Below are 16,075 nucleotides of genomic sequence, written 5' to 3'. Positions count from 1 at the left end.
AGGATTTCAATTCGCCGGCAAAGCCCTGTATGACAGCGCGGAGCCATTCTGCTGCGCCGAGATAAAACATAACACTGAAAAAAAAGAGTTAAATAATCAATTCCAAAGAAATGCCTTGGTATTAATCTAGAGCAGAGAGCGGGTTGGTACCTCCCAGAGGATTGCAAGATGATTTGCAGAGGGATTTAGAAGATGATTCGCAGCCTGTGAAAAAGTTATATACCAATATTTTCTAAAATACAAATATTCCATCAGGTTTTTAATTCATTGTTAAATCTATACAGTGAATATGTGCAGCCTCTAGGCTTTGTTCATAATTATAAAGTAAAATTGTCTGCAAATGGGAGGAATTATTCTCTTCTATTTCAGTCACTATCACTGTACTCTTGCCATGTCGCTTCAGCATCATGATCAAAGACAAAATAGAGGAACTGGCAAGGCGATATAAGATCTTTTCTTCTTTTGAGATGATTAATATGTCAGAACAGGCGATCACAGACTAATCATTTTTGACCGTGTGACATGACAGGCCAAGTGTTTGAACCTGAAGGATAACTTGTTGTCTTTCACAACTTGTGTTACTCTACATTCAAGGTTCATTTGTTATTTTACAACACATGGTTGTACAACAAAATGCAAGTTATAGCCTGGGGAAAGAAGTTGCTCCGGAGTCTGTGGGTATGGCAGTGGATACCCGCTGTAGAGCCTTTCGGTCCTGGGCCGTGCACAAACAACGCCAGTTTGTGATGTTTCCAGTCAGGATGCTTCCTATTGCTCTTCTGACAAGAATGAGAAGTTTTCTTAAGAAGAGGATTTTCTGTGCATTGTTTTTTACAAGGGTGGTGCCTCCTTTTTTCTAAAATCAATCAGCTCCTTGGTTTTGCTAACGTTGAGCAGTAGATTGTTCTCTGTGCACCTCTCTGCAAGATCGTTGATTTCTTCCTGATATGAGCTCTCATCATAGTTTGTAATAGAGCCAATGGTGGTGGTGTCGTCCTCATACTTCACAATAGTGATCTCTTGATGTCTGTGAGTGCTGTCATGGGTGTACAGTGTGAACAGGAGGGGGCCGAGCACACAGCCCTGGGGGACTCCAGTGTTGGGCACTAAAGTAGAGGAGGTGTGATTGCCAATCTGAACTGTCTGGGGTCTGCTTGTGAGGAAGTCCAATATCTGGTTGCAGAGTGTGGTACTCAAGCCCAGAGTGTTAAGTTTTCTAATCAGCTTCATGGGTGACATTATATTGAATCCTGAGCTAAAGTCAATAAACAGATTCTGATGTGACTGTTCTTATTCTCAAGGTGTGTGAAGACAGAGTGGAGGGCACTGGATATGGCATCCTCTGTGTGGATACTGGTGAGGGTCCAGGCGGGCAGGGATGTTATCTTTGATGTGCTGGAGAACCAGTTTCATTAACGAAAGCAACCCTAAATTTCCTTATCGTCACTCTGCGGTGAATGTGAACTCTGTCTTACCTTTAAATTACTGGTTAGTAGAGGCTGTATGTGTGGATGACTTGCAAAAATATCCATGCAAAGGGTAACGCCGCACTCACAGGTGCATTTAATGATACACCACTTGGGATAGAATTAGCAATCCTGCCCTACAAAGCAAAAAAAAATCAGGGACTTAATGTTTGGTATTAGGCTCGAATGATATAAAAAGCTGCTGAAATCACGTCAAGTTCATACTTGCTCAAAAATGTTACCCATAATCCTCAAATTGGATTATGGTGATCAAGAGCAGTGTAAAAGTACCTTTCAGCCTAAAACCCCATGCAATGTCCCACAAAATTAAAGCCAGTACGAGCAAGAAGGATGTCAAATTTACAAAAGAAAGACATTTTGAGAGAGAGCAAATAAGTTCCACTAATGTCTGCTTAGCCCATATTTCTGTGCTATTCTCTGTAGAAATATTCCCTGCTAGGTAACAACTTGTAAAAGGAGTGTAATTCAAGTCTCCCCTAAAAAGAAATAAAGCATCCATTGTGAATTTAATTACAATCCTAGCAGAGAATATCGTGCACACTTCACCTCTGTCTTTTACATTAGGGTGAAGAAAAACCAGTGAAGTCTCGAACAAAGCCGCCATGTGATTCTGTCAATTCCACCTCTTGACTGGAGCTTTCAAACGCAGTCCCAGACACGTATGATTAAAAAACCCTGATGGCATTGTATAAAAAGGTTCAGTCAGCTGCCATCAAGATTATTGTCAAATCAAAAGCATGGTGGATTTTCATCTAATCTCCTTGGGAGGGAATTCGTTGGAACATCTGATTGGCTGTAATGTGCAAAGATACCCTTTTATATGATCCTCATCATGTGTTGATTCAAATATTATCCTCTCTCCCTGAAGCAGGGCCTTGAACTTTTAGCCCCAGACCTTTTTTCATCCTTGTGTAAATTCCTGAACCAAGCCGAGAAAGTGATTTTCAGCTGAAGAGAGGATGAACGGTGTAGAAGCACATTTTTCTAAAGCGTGGATTTGAAAAGCTGATAGAATGAAATCCTATAAATATGCAGGTGGTGGTTTTGTCAAAGGGGGAAAGGAGTAAATTGGACTGCTTATCATTTATGCTCTGTGAAAAGTTAAATAAACAGACATCTGAGGCTCGAACATTTTTCTGCCTCATTTGAAATCTTTGCTATAATGTTTACCCTTTAGATTAAAACTAATTTGGACACGTACACGAAGCATAAATCTCAAGCAAATACGTTTCAATCTGCACATTTTGACCTAATCTCTCAAATCATGTTATTTTCTCTACTTCTTCAATTTCAGCGTAACAAAATAAACATGGGTTTGTTCAACTACAAAAAAAAAAGGAGCAACAACTGGTGGAAAACCTGATTGCGATGTTGTCGGCGGTAACGTCAAAGAGACTTTCTCAGTGGTTCCCTTGTTAGGGGTAAACGTCTGGTCTGCAGCCCTGGTGACAAAGATCAGTGGCTCTGAGTGCAGTGAAGCCTCAAACTCATTAAAAGATCATTATATTCTTATGATGATGTCTGGACAGAGACCGCACGGTGTCATTCAACGAAATGAATAAACATGGCGAGGATGAACAGGACGATTATGCACGTCATGAGAATGCTGCATTAGGGAACATGATTACAGGTGGCGGACGATCTATATGCATTTTTTGCTCAAAGGAGCAATACCACAGTGTACATGTGGCAACTTAATCTCTGCATATGGATGTCTAATCTGTAAGCAAAAGACAAGATTTCGCTGTCAGACATTCTGGTTTCTGGTTTCCGAGCCTCCAAACCCATCGGCTATCAACCGACGACAATACAGCTTTTTCTTTGATTTTTTCAAATGTATCTGCGCTCATATGCAGATAAATTTAAGTTATAAAAGTTGTCTCTCAACTCCAAATTGCTCATCGGACTACAAACAATGCAGAGCCAGACCCCCCACACCCAGAATTATATCACATTCTGCTCGGATCTGGAGCCGTTTACCGACGAGAGGAGAGCTCAGAGATGATATTACCACCTGTATCTTCACACCAGTTTATCAACCTGCCTGCAGCAGCGATCCACGGAGGTGGCGCCATTTTCGGGTGTTTTTTACGTAGCTGTAATGTTGACTGCTGACTGGAGCTGGAGGTGAAATGTGAGCGTTGTCCTCAGACTTTCCTGTCCCGGAATTAGCGACAAGTGACCATTGCCTTGAGTAAACTCATTGACTTTCCAGGTTTGAACATTGTCGAAAACATTTGGGACAGAGGTACACACCTCAAAAAAATATAAAACAAATATAGTCCTTTTTTGATGCAGAATTTTTTCATATTACATCTTCACATGCATGTTAATGTCCTACAAATTCAACAGGATGATTGTCACAGATGACTTTTATGGAATCAAGACAGACTTTGTGATGGAGAAAACCTCGCTGCTCTCACCGCCAAAGTATTCACTGGTGGTTCCCCTAATTAACGCTGTCAGCTTTGAGTGGCACTGTGTTGGGACGTGCTGCAGAGGGACTGGAGGAAGGCAGACGGCAGTGCAAATAGCTAAGTAAACTCTCCGGTCTAATAACCGGCTCCTCCTGCCCTGAGGTTAAACAGATCCACTAATCACTCTCTTTGTTTGGTTTGGGCTTTTGCATTCACCGAGGCGGCACCCGGAGCGATGGACGTCTGTGCCGACTGTTTCTGTGTGCTTCGAGGTTAAACGTTTGGCTACACGTGCACATCGAGAAACCTCCAGCCTCTGAAAACAAGATGGATGTCTGCATTAGTCAACGCACTGATTTAATAAACGCTGGCACTTGTCCACGCATGTTCAGTGACTTGTTATTTGGCTTTCTTGATCGATCAGAGCAGATGGTTGAATGCAAAACATTCACCCGCCGACCACGCATATAGATCCATCATTTATATTAGAAGTTATTGTAAAGAGATGCAGAGTCAGGGGAAAAGATTGATGCATGGGCCTGTAAGTAGGCTGACAGCCAGCCTTTTCAGACAGTTACATAATCAAGGCTTTTTATCCAGACGCATGCCCTCCTGCTGGGATGTTGGCTGAGAGCAGATAATGAAGAGCCAGTGTAGATGTCCACTGAGATCTATGACCAGGTTCAGACATGGAGAAGCAGCCCCTCCCCTCCTCCCCATCATAATGCTGATGTTGCAATAAAGCAGCAGCCCACACTGGAAGGAGGGCCCCGGCAGCTGCAGTCAGGGGACACCGAGTACTAGGAAATTGCATTACAGACGTTCCCTTTGGAGTATTTAAAAATGGAAACACTGGAAGGCTTGTTTTATTGCTTATGCTTTCGATGAGGTCTCTCCAAAGCGCTTCCGACAGTTCAGAGCAGTGTGAACATGTTTTTGTAATAAGACAGTTCAAACGGCACTCTGGGGGGGATCTCGTGCAAATGCAGAAGTCATCAGACATAAAACAGCGATTTCACAGAGGGGTTTTCTGAGGTGAAGTTGTGATAAGAAAATGAGATATGAATGGTTTCATCTCTGGCCGTATAGCTCGGCGAACACATTTTCTAATTTTCCGTCACATGGGCGCCACATCTTTCTTCTGTGAACCGTCCTCTGCTTATTCTAACTAGAGTGAATTTGCTACGCAGAGGTAACCCACAATGAACCACATGCAGTCAGGCAAGATCATCTTCAGAGCTTTAAAGTGGCGGAAGCTTCATTCTCTTAGTCTGTTGTCTCGGTGTGCCCTATTTTATGTCCAACACGTGACTGCTGTTGATGGTACTCTGTGAAATCATGCAGGTTTTGTTTGGTTAGCTCAGTTAGCTGTGGAGCTAGCGGTCCAGACTGGGAGCTCAGAGTGGTATTAGGACGAAGGATGGACTGGGGCTAGCTGGTTAGCATGCTAACTTCAGCAGATATCTCTGCAACACATCAACGTCTTTGATTTGTTTGTTGATTCTTGGATGTTTTAAACTTAAATTCTTACATATAGCACCTTTAATGGACTATGAATTTAATATTTATAAATAATGGTTATTATGGTGTGACCCAAAACTCAAAGATATTCAGTTTACTAACAGATATGAAAGTAAATCCTCACAACTGAGAAGCTGGAACTGCATCTAAAATCAATGATCAGAACAGCGAATTCAATTTCTGTCAGCAACCAATCAATTCATGGACTGATAGCCATCTTTAAACTACAATTGCACTACTCTTCTGACAAGGGCCAACAGTCCTCTTTTATCAATCAAGCCTAATCCAGTGTATATACATTTTTAAATCCACTGCAGTCACCAGTTTTGCATCAAGATCTATTATTTATTCCCTGAGAAGTTAATGAAAATGTTGAAAAAACACTCTACCTAGCAATGTTAAACAAAATTGAGAAAAAAGTCCTGTATCCGTCCCTTTATCAGAAGTTAATGGGCTCTATTCTGGGCTGAGACCCATCCCGCATCCGAGTTTTGTGGAAATCCGTTGAGCAGTTTTTGCGTTATACTGCTGACAAACCAACACATCAACAATTGAAACACGAGGAAGAGAAAATAATCTGTAGAAGTAGAATAAAATAACAATTTGACCTCAAAAAAGTGTTGCTCTGTGTTTACAGTAGCGCAGTAAAACATTGAACTTAATACATGAAATAAAAAGTAAAACGAGTGGGAAAAACCCATCACTAGAAAAACACTTAAAAGGTACACTGTGAAGGTTTTGACCACTAGTAGTGGGGTCCCCTTTTTGTTTGTTTGTTTATTTGTTTGTTCGTGACACATATCTGCCACCAATTTCCAACTCACCATGTGTTTGATGAGTAATACTGAATGTAAACCAACCTTTATTCACAAGAAGAGTCCACAGGGAGCCTTTAAACAGAAGTGTGTTGTGTGTCGTGTTTGCCCTGTCATATTGGTTCATCCAAAATCCCACCGGTTCTCCATCCTGTTGCCAAAATTTGGATTCATTTCCTGCAGTAACAGACAGCATGAGCAAACAAGCAGCTTTAAAAATCCCCTCAGGAACATAACGCATTCACAGATGCCACATCCATATTTTAGAGTCGTTATCACTCGCTGATGCTGATGAACAATCAATTTAAAGATCTTTTACCCGGTTTCATTTACAACCTCCATCCCCCGCAGGTTACCAATCTTCTGAACATTAACTGAAATTGACTGTCAGCTGCTATCAAAACTATTTGACTATCCTGGCTGCGTGAATACGGGAGGTAAGTCTCAAGATGGGGCAGACAATTATCTGCGATATTTGTTTTTCGGAGGTGTAATCGGATGTAGATGTGATTTAGTCGGCAACCCAGCCGGCTCTGAGGCATCAAATTTAATATGCCTCTTGAATGTACCTGATTACAGGTGTGAAAACAGAGGAAAACAGAACAAAATGTGATTGTCCACACAATCATCTGGATAAATTAGTTCCCAGCCACACAATTTAAACTCTCATATTTGTGTGGTTAAAAAAAGACAGCAGAAATAGCACAGAAACACTAGTTAAATGTACTGTAAGGAGTTTTCAACCGGTCATAAAACAGTCTCAGTTTAATACCTATGCCTCTGTGTGGCCTACATAGGCAAACTAGACCATTAGCAAGAAGATTGGCTACTTCTGTCAGTACTGTAATTATTCTTAAGGGGCCCATTTTGCAGAAAGTGAGATTTACCGTCTTTATTATAAAGTGGGTCTAGGTGCCTCTTAATGAGCCATCAGGACTTCTGTAAGGTTATACAGTCACTGCCCCCCAGCACGGCCGTAACACTGACAGAGCTGTGGACCGTGCCTGCTCAGGCTTTTGAGAGCTGACCAATCAGAGCAGACTGGGTTGCCCAGGGAGGAAGGCCTTAAAGAGACAGGAGCGTTCAGCCAGAGGGTGAATAAAGGGGCTGCATTTTTTCGATATTTTCTTGTATTCTCCCCAAATGAGAGTATGAATCTGGAAATTAGCATAAAATGGGACCTTTAATGCCCGTCAGTGGATCCTAAAATGTCTACCAAAAGTCTACTTTGTCGTTTCTGAGGTGTGTTCAAGTGTAGCTTTTTGGCCAAGACACAGCTACGAAAGCCTGCTGCCTTCCCTTTGCCTGATAGTTTATCGATGTGTCTGGGCCTTTAAGGTTCCCTCTTCAGCTCAGAGCCAGCAAACCACCCAGCAAGTGGCAAAGCTTTGCCAGACACATTCCAGGATTTTATGGTCCACGTAGTGTCCGAGCAGTTCAATGGGCATGTTCTCGACCAAACGTTTACTGCTCCTCGGTGATGACAGTCTGCTCTGCAGGTCGGTCACTTTATTAAATAAGAGTCCCCCCCTCCCCCAGAGGCTGAGGTAATTCTTGGGAGATTAAGGTGATAGAGTGTGGATAAAAACAGCCGCCTGGGTCAGGCCTCGCCCAGGGAGAACAGACACTGTTCTTTATAACCTTGATGGACATTTTCACTGCCACACACACACACATGCTGTACAGTAAGTCCACTGCTCGGAGCGGCAGAGAAACTCATCTTAGGTTATGCCACCCTACAGCCAATCAGCGCGCAGTATAACTCATCTCTAGATGTTAAGCCTTGCCGCACATTTATTCAGAATTTCTCACATTTGCTCACGGGGGAATTAACCGGCTGTCGGCGAAGGGGAGATTGCAATCCACGTCCAAGGCTGCCTATTAGATATTTTAAACTCTTATCGTCATCTGACAATTTTATGAATAATTTTCATCATCTTATAATGCGCCAGAATTGCTGGGAGCCTTCAAATCCTCTTCCAACATGATTACTGAACATTGAAGAACACTTGTGTTTATGCAGTGTCTGATCAGACTAACGGCTTTTCCTATTAGCATAATAAATGAATTAGTGCACTAGAGACAAAGATCATTAGGCAGATTTTTACCGCCGGGAAATCATTTGGACAATGTATTGTCTAACACTGTGAGACAACAGCGATGCGTCACACAGGCCCCAACATGCCTCACCCTCCAGCCTCCCCCAAATCACTCACTCACTAAAGCCCCGCTGCTGTTTGCATTCGGCCCGAACAATCTTCATTTCTTCAAGGCAGCTGTTTCGCTTTAAACGCGCCAGCTTTGAGATTTCTGTGATTAGTCACAACAGTGATTGGCATGCGGCAGACGGTAACGGCTAATGCGTCCGCGCCGTAAACACAAGTTGTTATCGTGACACTACATCTCCTCACTGGCACCGGCTGACTTAGTGTACTAAACACTCTGCCCTGAGGGTTTATCCCTTTATCTGCTCCGCTCGTCTTTCCCTCAACTTCTCCAGCTCAAGTTATGTCTCCGCCTGAAGTTCAGAAGCAGGTGTGACATTGTTTGGCTCTTGCTCTTCATATGCTAACGACATAAACAGTAGCTTGTTAAGAGTTGTTTTAAGAAAGCGTGCACGGCTTAGGTAAAGAAGTTTCTAAACGGCTTTGGCTCCTGCAAGGTGCTCTGGCTAAAAAATTTGCATTTAAACATGAGGCGCTCCTGTTAGTGGCTCATCTGGAGGTATGAGTGAGAGCGCTGCAGCACTTGGGGGATAATGGTCTCAGAGGGCTGTGGCTTCCCTACAGGCACATACAGTGAACTCAGGCCACAGTCATTTACATCAGAGGCGGTCAGAAGCACCATCATCTTCTTTGATTGTCGTTCGGGATGTGTTCATTATGTATATTGGGGGTTACAGGTCTGTGGGGATTGAGGACTGTATAATTTACTGTATGTAGGGAGGACTGAAACTTAAATCGAAGGACAGCTGCAAGTCGCTGTTCTACCCTTTAAACAGCATCACCGGCTTCTGATCATGCATCACGGTTGCAGAATCAAGGGAGACACCCCGGCATCCGTCTCGCACAATTAACGCCACATCCAACGTCAACATTCAATGGCGATGCTCGAAAAAACTTTACCCTTTAATCCGTCTGAAAAATAAACGGAAATATTGTTGAAGACTCACCCTGAACTTGTGGCCCGTTATGTACATTTATTTAACCGTGCTTAACCATTAGCTAGTGATTAGCCAGCAGAGCTACGTCTTTGCAGGAAGTGTGTGTGTGTGTGTGTGTTGGACTTTTAGCAGATAAAAGCTGACATATTCAATTTTACAGGGGAATTATATTATGTTAATTCTGCTACAGGAGCAACCTGACATTTCCTGCAATAAGGCGGATAAAATGAGTTTGAACATTTTGGCAAAAATCCAAGTGTTGTTACGGAACTTAATCAGGGATTTTGAAAAGCATGCACTGAATGTTGTGTTGGGAAAAGGTTTTGTGCTGACTTGAAGGCAGCACTATACAACTCACCCTGCATGCGCTAATTCTCATTTAATCTCCTTTTTTTTTTAACAGTGGCCATGGCTGTTAACCATGAAGCTGGAGCCAGACACGCCCATCGCTTCCTCCTGTCTAAAACAGCCTCTCTGGTGCTACCTTGAACATAAACGCTCTGAATATGCCATCCAAGTGCGAGAAAGCCCAACGGACTGCTTAACACCCACTGTAAGTACTAACGCACTCCGACTCTGGAGCGATAGCTTCGTAATGTGTTTACTCACACCAAGTCAAACCCCAACTGAGATAAACTCATCCTGCAGCTTCGACTTCTGAATGAGTCATTTTGTCCAAATTGTGCCCCCTCCGTTCAAACATCACACCCACTGTCTGCACACATGGATTATTCCTTTAATTTCATCTGAAAAGAGTTATGTGCGTCTTGATATACGGGTGCGACTTTGCTGTGGGTCAGCGCTCGCGATGAATTTCAATTTACCTACACAGTCTTGACGGAGCGAAATTTATGCAAGCATAAATGACATATTTACATATCGCATACCTCCCCCAAAGCCAAATCACTTCACTGAACCTGGCAGGTAACATTGATGATATTAAATGTATTCATCATGCATATGAAATAATGTAGTCATTATGCATGCAGGTAAAGAGATACCCACCGTGTACTGAAGATGTCTTTATGCTAATGCTTGCATGCCCGGATCATTTTTTACAGTATGACATTTTTTTCCTGTACTTCAATGGTGTTACGAGAGCTTGTCCTACATCAATAGATACAAAAGAGCACTTGACCATGAAGTAAAGTGTAGCGCAGTGAATCCTCACATGCTGTATTTATTCTGCTACATACCTTGAATAAAAGATCGTGTAGCGGTCAGAGTCAGGAGGCTTCAGAGCACCAAGTGGGTGGGGTTAATTGCATACATAAGGAAAATTCAGATATCTTCAGGTAAGTAGGCATTCATGGTCACGCATACTGAATTGGCTTTTAGCCATGCATAGCTCTGAGGAAGGCAATAGAGGTTGGTCAGTCAGTCTGTTGTTCAGCGGGGTCCACAACTGTTGTTATTGATTTCTTCATCAATTACTGGATTGACCCTTTGGAGTTCAGTTCAGAAGCAACAAGCGCCCTCGGAGAACAGAAAGCAGAGCTCCGCTCAGCAGCCTTGTTAGTTTAATGGAGAGGACAGGAATATATACAGCGAAGAACAAAACTCAAACAAGCTAGAAATAAGAGAGAAGCACGTGGAAAGCACAGATGAGTTATGAAATGTCAAAGTTGGTTACAAAACAGATGGGATTAGCAGGAACTGAAAGAAGGTTGTGTCGAATGAAGTCAGGGACAGGCTATGTGCACTGTGATCAAGGTTCAAGGTGATTTATTTGTCATACAACAAGAGGTTGCATGAGGAAATTAAAGTGTTTGTGACCTTCATGCTGCATAAACATGGAACATATATACAGTTCTTTATACAAATACACATAAATATGTTGTGCATTCTTTCAATTTGCAATGTGGTGGATGTAGCAACAAGATGGTGATGATAATATGGCATCTTCTATCAAAAGTCCTTTCCATCCACTTCGACTGCGTGTGAGCACCAAGCATCAATGATATGAGGAAAATGTTGATCACTGTATTGCACTTTTTGTAGTGGTATTTATTTAAGTGAGGCGATTGCATTGATTCTCTTGTCTTGTTGCAGCGTTCAGTATGTAAAGTTTGTTTGGTTCAGAAAGTTAAATAACTCATAAAACACCTATTTACAACGGTGTTATTGCACAACGATTGCTTCTTTTGACTTCTTTGGAGCTGACAATCGTGCTTTCAGACCCCAGAGACACTATTGATTCAGTACCCTCTCCTTAACTTTGAACTTAGTGATAGACATGGTGTAGAAACAGTGTTTTTGTATTAAAGTATTTTCATAATGCCTAAAGTCTGTACAGCCTAAGCTAAAAGGTTATGCAAGTCAGCAAACCATAATAAACGATACAAGAAATCAAATTATTGTAAAAAGAATGTACGTTCTCACTAGGATCATGTAAACAACAAGGTCTGTTTTCATTGGGTTCATAGGTATAATATGCAGGATTTTCCTCAAAAACAGTTAAGAGTCATACAAATGTGTCTCAATCATCACTGATGACCCACTACAGGTGTGTGGTTGGGCCTGTATCTGCAGAGACACTGCTCTCTGCCTGTATTTTCTTATTTTCTTATTTTCTTATTATTTTTACTGTGTTCGGAGCGTTTCTGGGTGTCAGCCATTTTGGAGAAAAATAGCTTGTCTTCTGTAAACACAGTGTTCAATAATGAAAGATGGCTGATGGTTGAGTCTCATTCACAGGTCAAATATTGACGCTTTCGCCAGCTTGGGAACGAGACTCAACTATCAACCATCTTTCATTATTGAACCACCAAATCTTGCGTAATGTGCCTTTAAAGAGTGGGTGGAGGCAGATCCAGCTCCATCGACCTGCCGCTTCAAACATTTTTACAAATTTGTGATTCATCGTCAGAAGTTTCAGCAGCCGTCGGTTCAGGTGTCGCTCTGTCGTGCCAGACAATCTCTGCACTCAGAGAGGACGTCATGTATAGCAATGTGCACTTGATGTCAACAACCTCACTCCTCTCTGTGTGAGTGTGTGTGGATATTATCCACAGACATGGCATCTGCACGCACACACACACACACACACACATATGCTCACAACACTGTTTGATGCTGCTGTCAAGAGCTCTCCCTCTTCATCACAGCGATGCTGTCCAGAACCATATCTCAAATGGAGTTGCCGCTCTTTCATTTCACTGATATTGCATATCTGTGTCCCTCATTTGCATTAGAGTTTATATCTCTTTTTGTTCTTGCGTCCAAGTGACTGCGTATTGATCTTTCTTCCTTTTTCCCCCCGTCCAATGTGTGTTTGTGCACACAACAACCCCCCAAAGGACTGCCAGGTCAGTTCCGTGTCACGCCAGCCAAATTCCTGGCAAAGATTAACAGGAGAGGGCAGCGCCAGCCTTTGAGGGCAGGAGTAGTGGGAGCAGTCGCACCAATTAGGAGCCGACAAACCAGACCACCCGGCCCTGCACTCAACCCTGGCTGGCTCGAGATAACAGAGCCGACACACATGCTCAGACAGATAGGCACGAGCTGCGATGCGCTCTCCGCATACCCACTCATAACTTGGTAGCTAATACATATGCAACACCCTACCAAACATCATCCATTAGCTGCAACAGGGGCCCGAGCGTGCTGCTAGAAGTGTCAAATATGCATGAGGGAGTGGAGGTCTCTGTCTCATAATCCTCTAGGCAATTAATACAATCGTTTCCAGGGCCAAGCACCCAGATGCACATTTCAAACCTCTCCCGAGGCTTGTTGAATTTTTTAGGTCGGCTAATTTACAGGTACATTGGCCAGAGGCTTGCTTTTATGGATTGGAGCCGTCTGGAAGCCGACGGCAGGCCATACATTGAGAATTGTCCTGGGTGATGTATGGGGCTGTGGGGACAACACTTTCACAGGAGGAGAAACAGTGCAGGAATAGCCGTGGTTAAAGATGAAAAACACTTTCTGTTCTGTTAATTGTACTGTGGCTTAATTGAGAGGTTATGTGTTTGATTCGCGGCGCTCGGCCCTGCGAGTGAGTTATAGAAATGACTTACGCATTTTCTCCTTTTCATTGTATTGCTCTTACCGCGGAGTGCGTCGTCGTTTTCACTATATTAAGCATTTAATTCAGCCTCGCTTTTTTTTGTGTTTGCTTCTGCAGATGGTTTTAGCCTCCAGTCAGATATTGATTGAAATGTTCAGCCCAGTGTGCGAGGAGACGAGAGGAGAGGAAGAGGAGAGGGGGGCTGGTATTCAGAGGCATTCGGTGGTTGGTGGGGAAGCAGTATCGATTGCACTTAAAGTGACAAGATTGAGGAGGCCCACTTTGACACGTTATCCCTATTGCCGCCAACAGACAGAGCGCGGGCCGGAGGAGCAGCGCCCGATTGATTTCTGTGATCATGAATGGCCTGAGACCTATGAATCAGTCGTCCGAGCCGCGGCGCGCTGGAAAATAAGTCAACAATTTTTCATAGCGCTGCCGTAATGTAAGGACTGACAGCCTGTTTGATTTAAGAGGACAAGTAAATACTATGGTAATGAATAGGCCTCATGCACATTCTGACAAGCTGAGAAGTCCTCAGTAATAACCCGGCGTGTAAAGCACGCAGACTGGTAGTATATTTGAGGAGGCAGGTATTGTGAGGCAGCCGGTTCGGGCATCTATGGGATTTTGTTGTGCATAATTCACTGGTGAGGCATGAGGCTGATATAGCCTCTTCCCCTCTTATGACCATCCATCAGGTAAAATTGCTTTCTTCTAACATTACGCTGTCAACGAGAAATAACAAATGTAGCCATGCAGAGCAACACATGATTACAGGGTAATAATGCCCCGAGGTCAGAGGAATGTGACCTCATTCAGAGCCGCTTGTTGAAGGGGAGGCAAGTAAATGCGCTGGATGACGAGTCACCGGGGGATGATGACGGCTCATCCTCCCTCGAGGGTGGCTGCTGTCAGGTGCCCGGCATTTTCTCTGACTCTTTCTCCTTATTAATCACTGCACCCGCATGTTTCGCGTAATTGAAAACGCATCATTTTGACCAGGGAAACACTCGAGGAAAGATTGGCAAAGGAAGGCCGCACAGAAGGATTCGAAAAGCATTGCAGGAAGCGCGATTAATAACGCGCGCATCGTTTCTTGGTGGGCTCTTCGACCAACCTCTCCAAAAACATCCCTCGCCAGTGGTGGAGGGCTATTCGGAGCCCCACATTTCGCTCTGATTGATATTGTGTAAATCCATCACTATAATCTTCCAGGAAATTGCTCGGGCGTTTCCAGAGGTCTAATCGAGATATGGGCGCACTCACAGGCAAGAGGAGGAATGAGAATGAGGAGGAAAATTAAGGAGACGCGGGGAGGGATGGAGGCTCAAGACGGATAGTTTGGATATCTGAAAAAAATATTGAAGCATATGTGGCAGGAGCGTGGCGTGTTTGAGCAGAGCACAGAAATTAATGAGTGAACAACAAGATAGAGTAGCTGAATGGAAGGGAAGCGGGGAAGAAGGAAAAAAAATGTTTGACATGCTTCAGTGATCTCAGTTTTCTTTCCATCCCAGTGTTCCCCTTCCTCTGTGTCGCCTGCAGGTCTCTGGTTCCATGTGCCGCCTAGCCAATTACCCATGAAAATGAGAGAGAGAAAGCCGGTTGCAAGTGATTAACACACACCAAACAACAAGCACCTTCTGCATTGTGGAGCAGAAATGTGGACGCAGACGGGAAAGACAAACGTGCTCCAATATATAGTAAAAGTGATGAAGCTTAGATGCTTTTTATTTTCCATTAGAACATTCAATCAAACCTCCACATTTCTGCCCTCTTAAATGAATAGGAGTATATGAGAGCAGCACCGAACTGGTGAACTGGTTTATTGGATTTTTCTTTTCTTTTCTTTTTTTTCCCCTCCCTGCTTTACCCGAGTGTCATAACAGGAGGCTCGGCACAAGCAGACACAGCATGGCACGGCAAGTGTTTGCGCATGTGGTCGTGGCGGTGGGGAGATGGGAGGTGGTAACTGAATTGCGAGGTGTAGATGGTATTGCTCTCAGCATGGAAGGACTCAAAGGACGCTTTTTAATGAATGGAGCTTGGGGAATGCAGTAGGATTGGCTGCCATAGCAGAAGGAGGAATTTACTGGGTTTCTCACGTAGACGCTGAATTATTTAAAAGGAGATCCGTGAGCTGATAATGCTGCCAAGACTGTGTCGGTGTGGTTAAAGCAGAATAAGCGACAGATTATTTTTTTTTGACGTCTCAAAAAACTGAAGACCAGAGCTCAGCTTTTGTCCACTGTTGCAAGGCAGGTGGCTGAGAGGCATGTTCCCAGTTGACAAGTCAGATGTGACAGGCGACTCTGCTCAGCCTTGGGTGTGTGAACAAATAATGCAAATACATTCTAATAACAACTTTGGTCCGTTTAAAATTCCATCTTTGATACATTTTATTTGTTACCTACATTTTTTCTCTCAGCTCCTAATCAAACCGCAGGAGGCGATGGGGGAATTTATGTGCATACATACATCTTTAATATCAACAGTACGAGATTCCCCGGACATGGTAATATATTTTAATCATCCTAGGATTTGAGCGATTCAAATGAGCAGGTTTTTTCCAGCTGGGTGGGATTAGCGCTGCTCGGCTAAATGCGTGTCGGGAGTCGCTAAACTGTGTGCAGGATCGTGTCGTCGTCAATGCAAATGAT

The 16,075-nt window shown here is 43.4% G+C and overlaps 1 protein-coding gene across 1 annotated transcript in view; it reads left to right on the top strand.

The window, feature by feature from the left end:
* Positions 1–16,075, top strand: part of chrm2a (cholinergic receptor, muscarinic 2a) — an 86,651-nt gene that overhangs the window by 22,882 nt on the left and 47,694 nt on the right. The window contains exon 2 of the mRNA XM_084346568.1: positions 9,807–9,956. The gene's annotated coding sequence lies outside the window, so the exon portion shown is untranslated. The remainder of the gene's footprint in view (positions 1–9,806; positions 9,957–16,075) is intronic.

Source organism: Pagrus pagrus (genome assembly GCF_965226575.1).
Source record: "Pagrus pagrus genome assembly, chromosome: 23".
NCBI lineage: Eukaryota > Metazoa > Chordata > Actinopteri > Spariformes > Sparidae > Pagrus > Pagrus pagrus.
The sequence above is the reverse complement of the archived record's forward strand: the minus strand, read 5'-3'. Positions and strand labels throughout refer to the sequence as shown.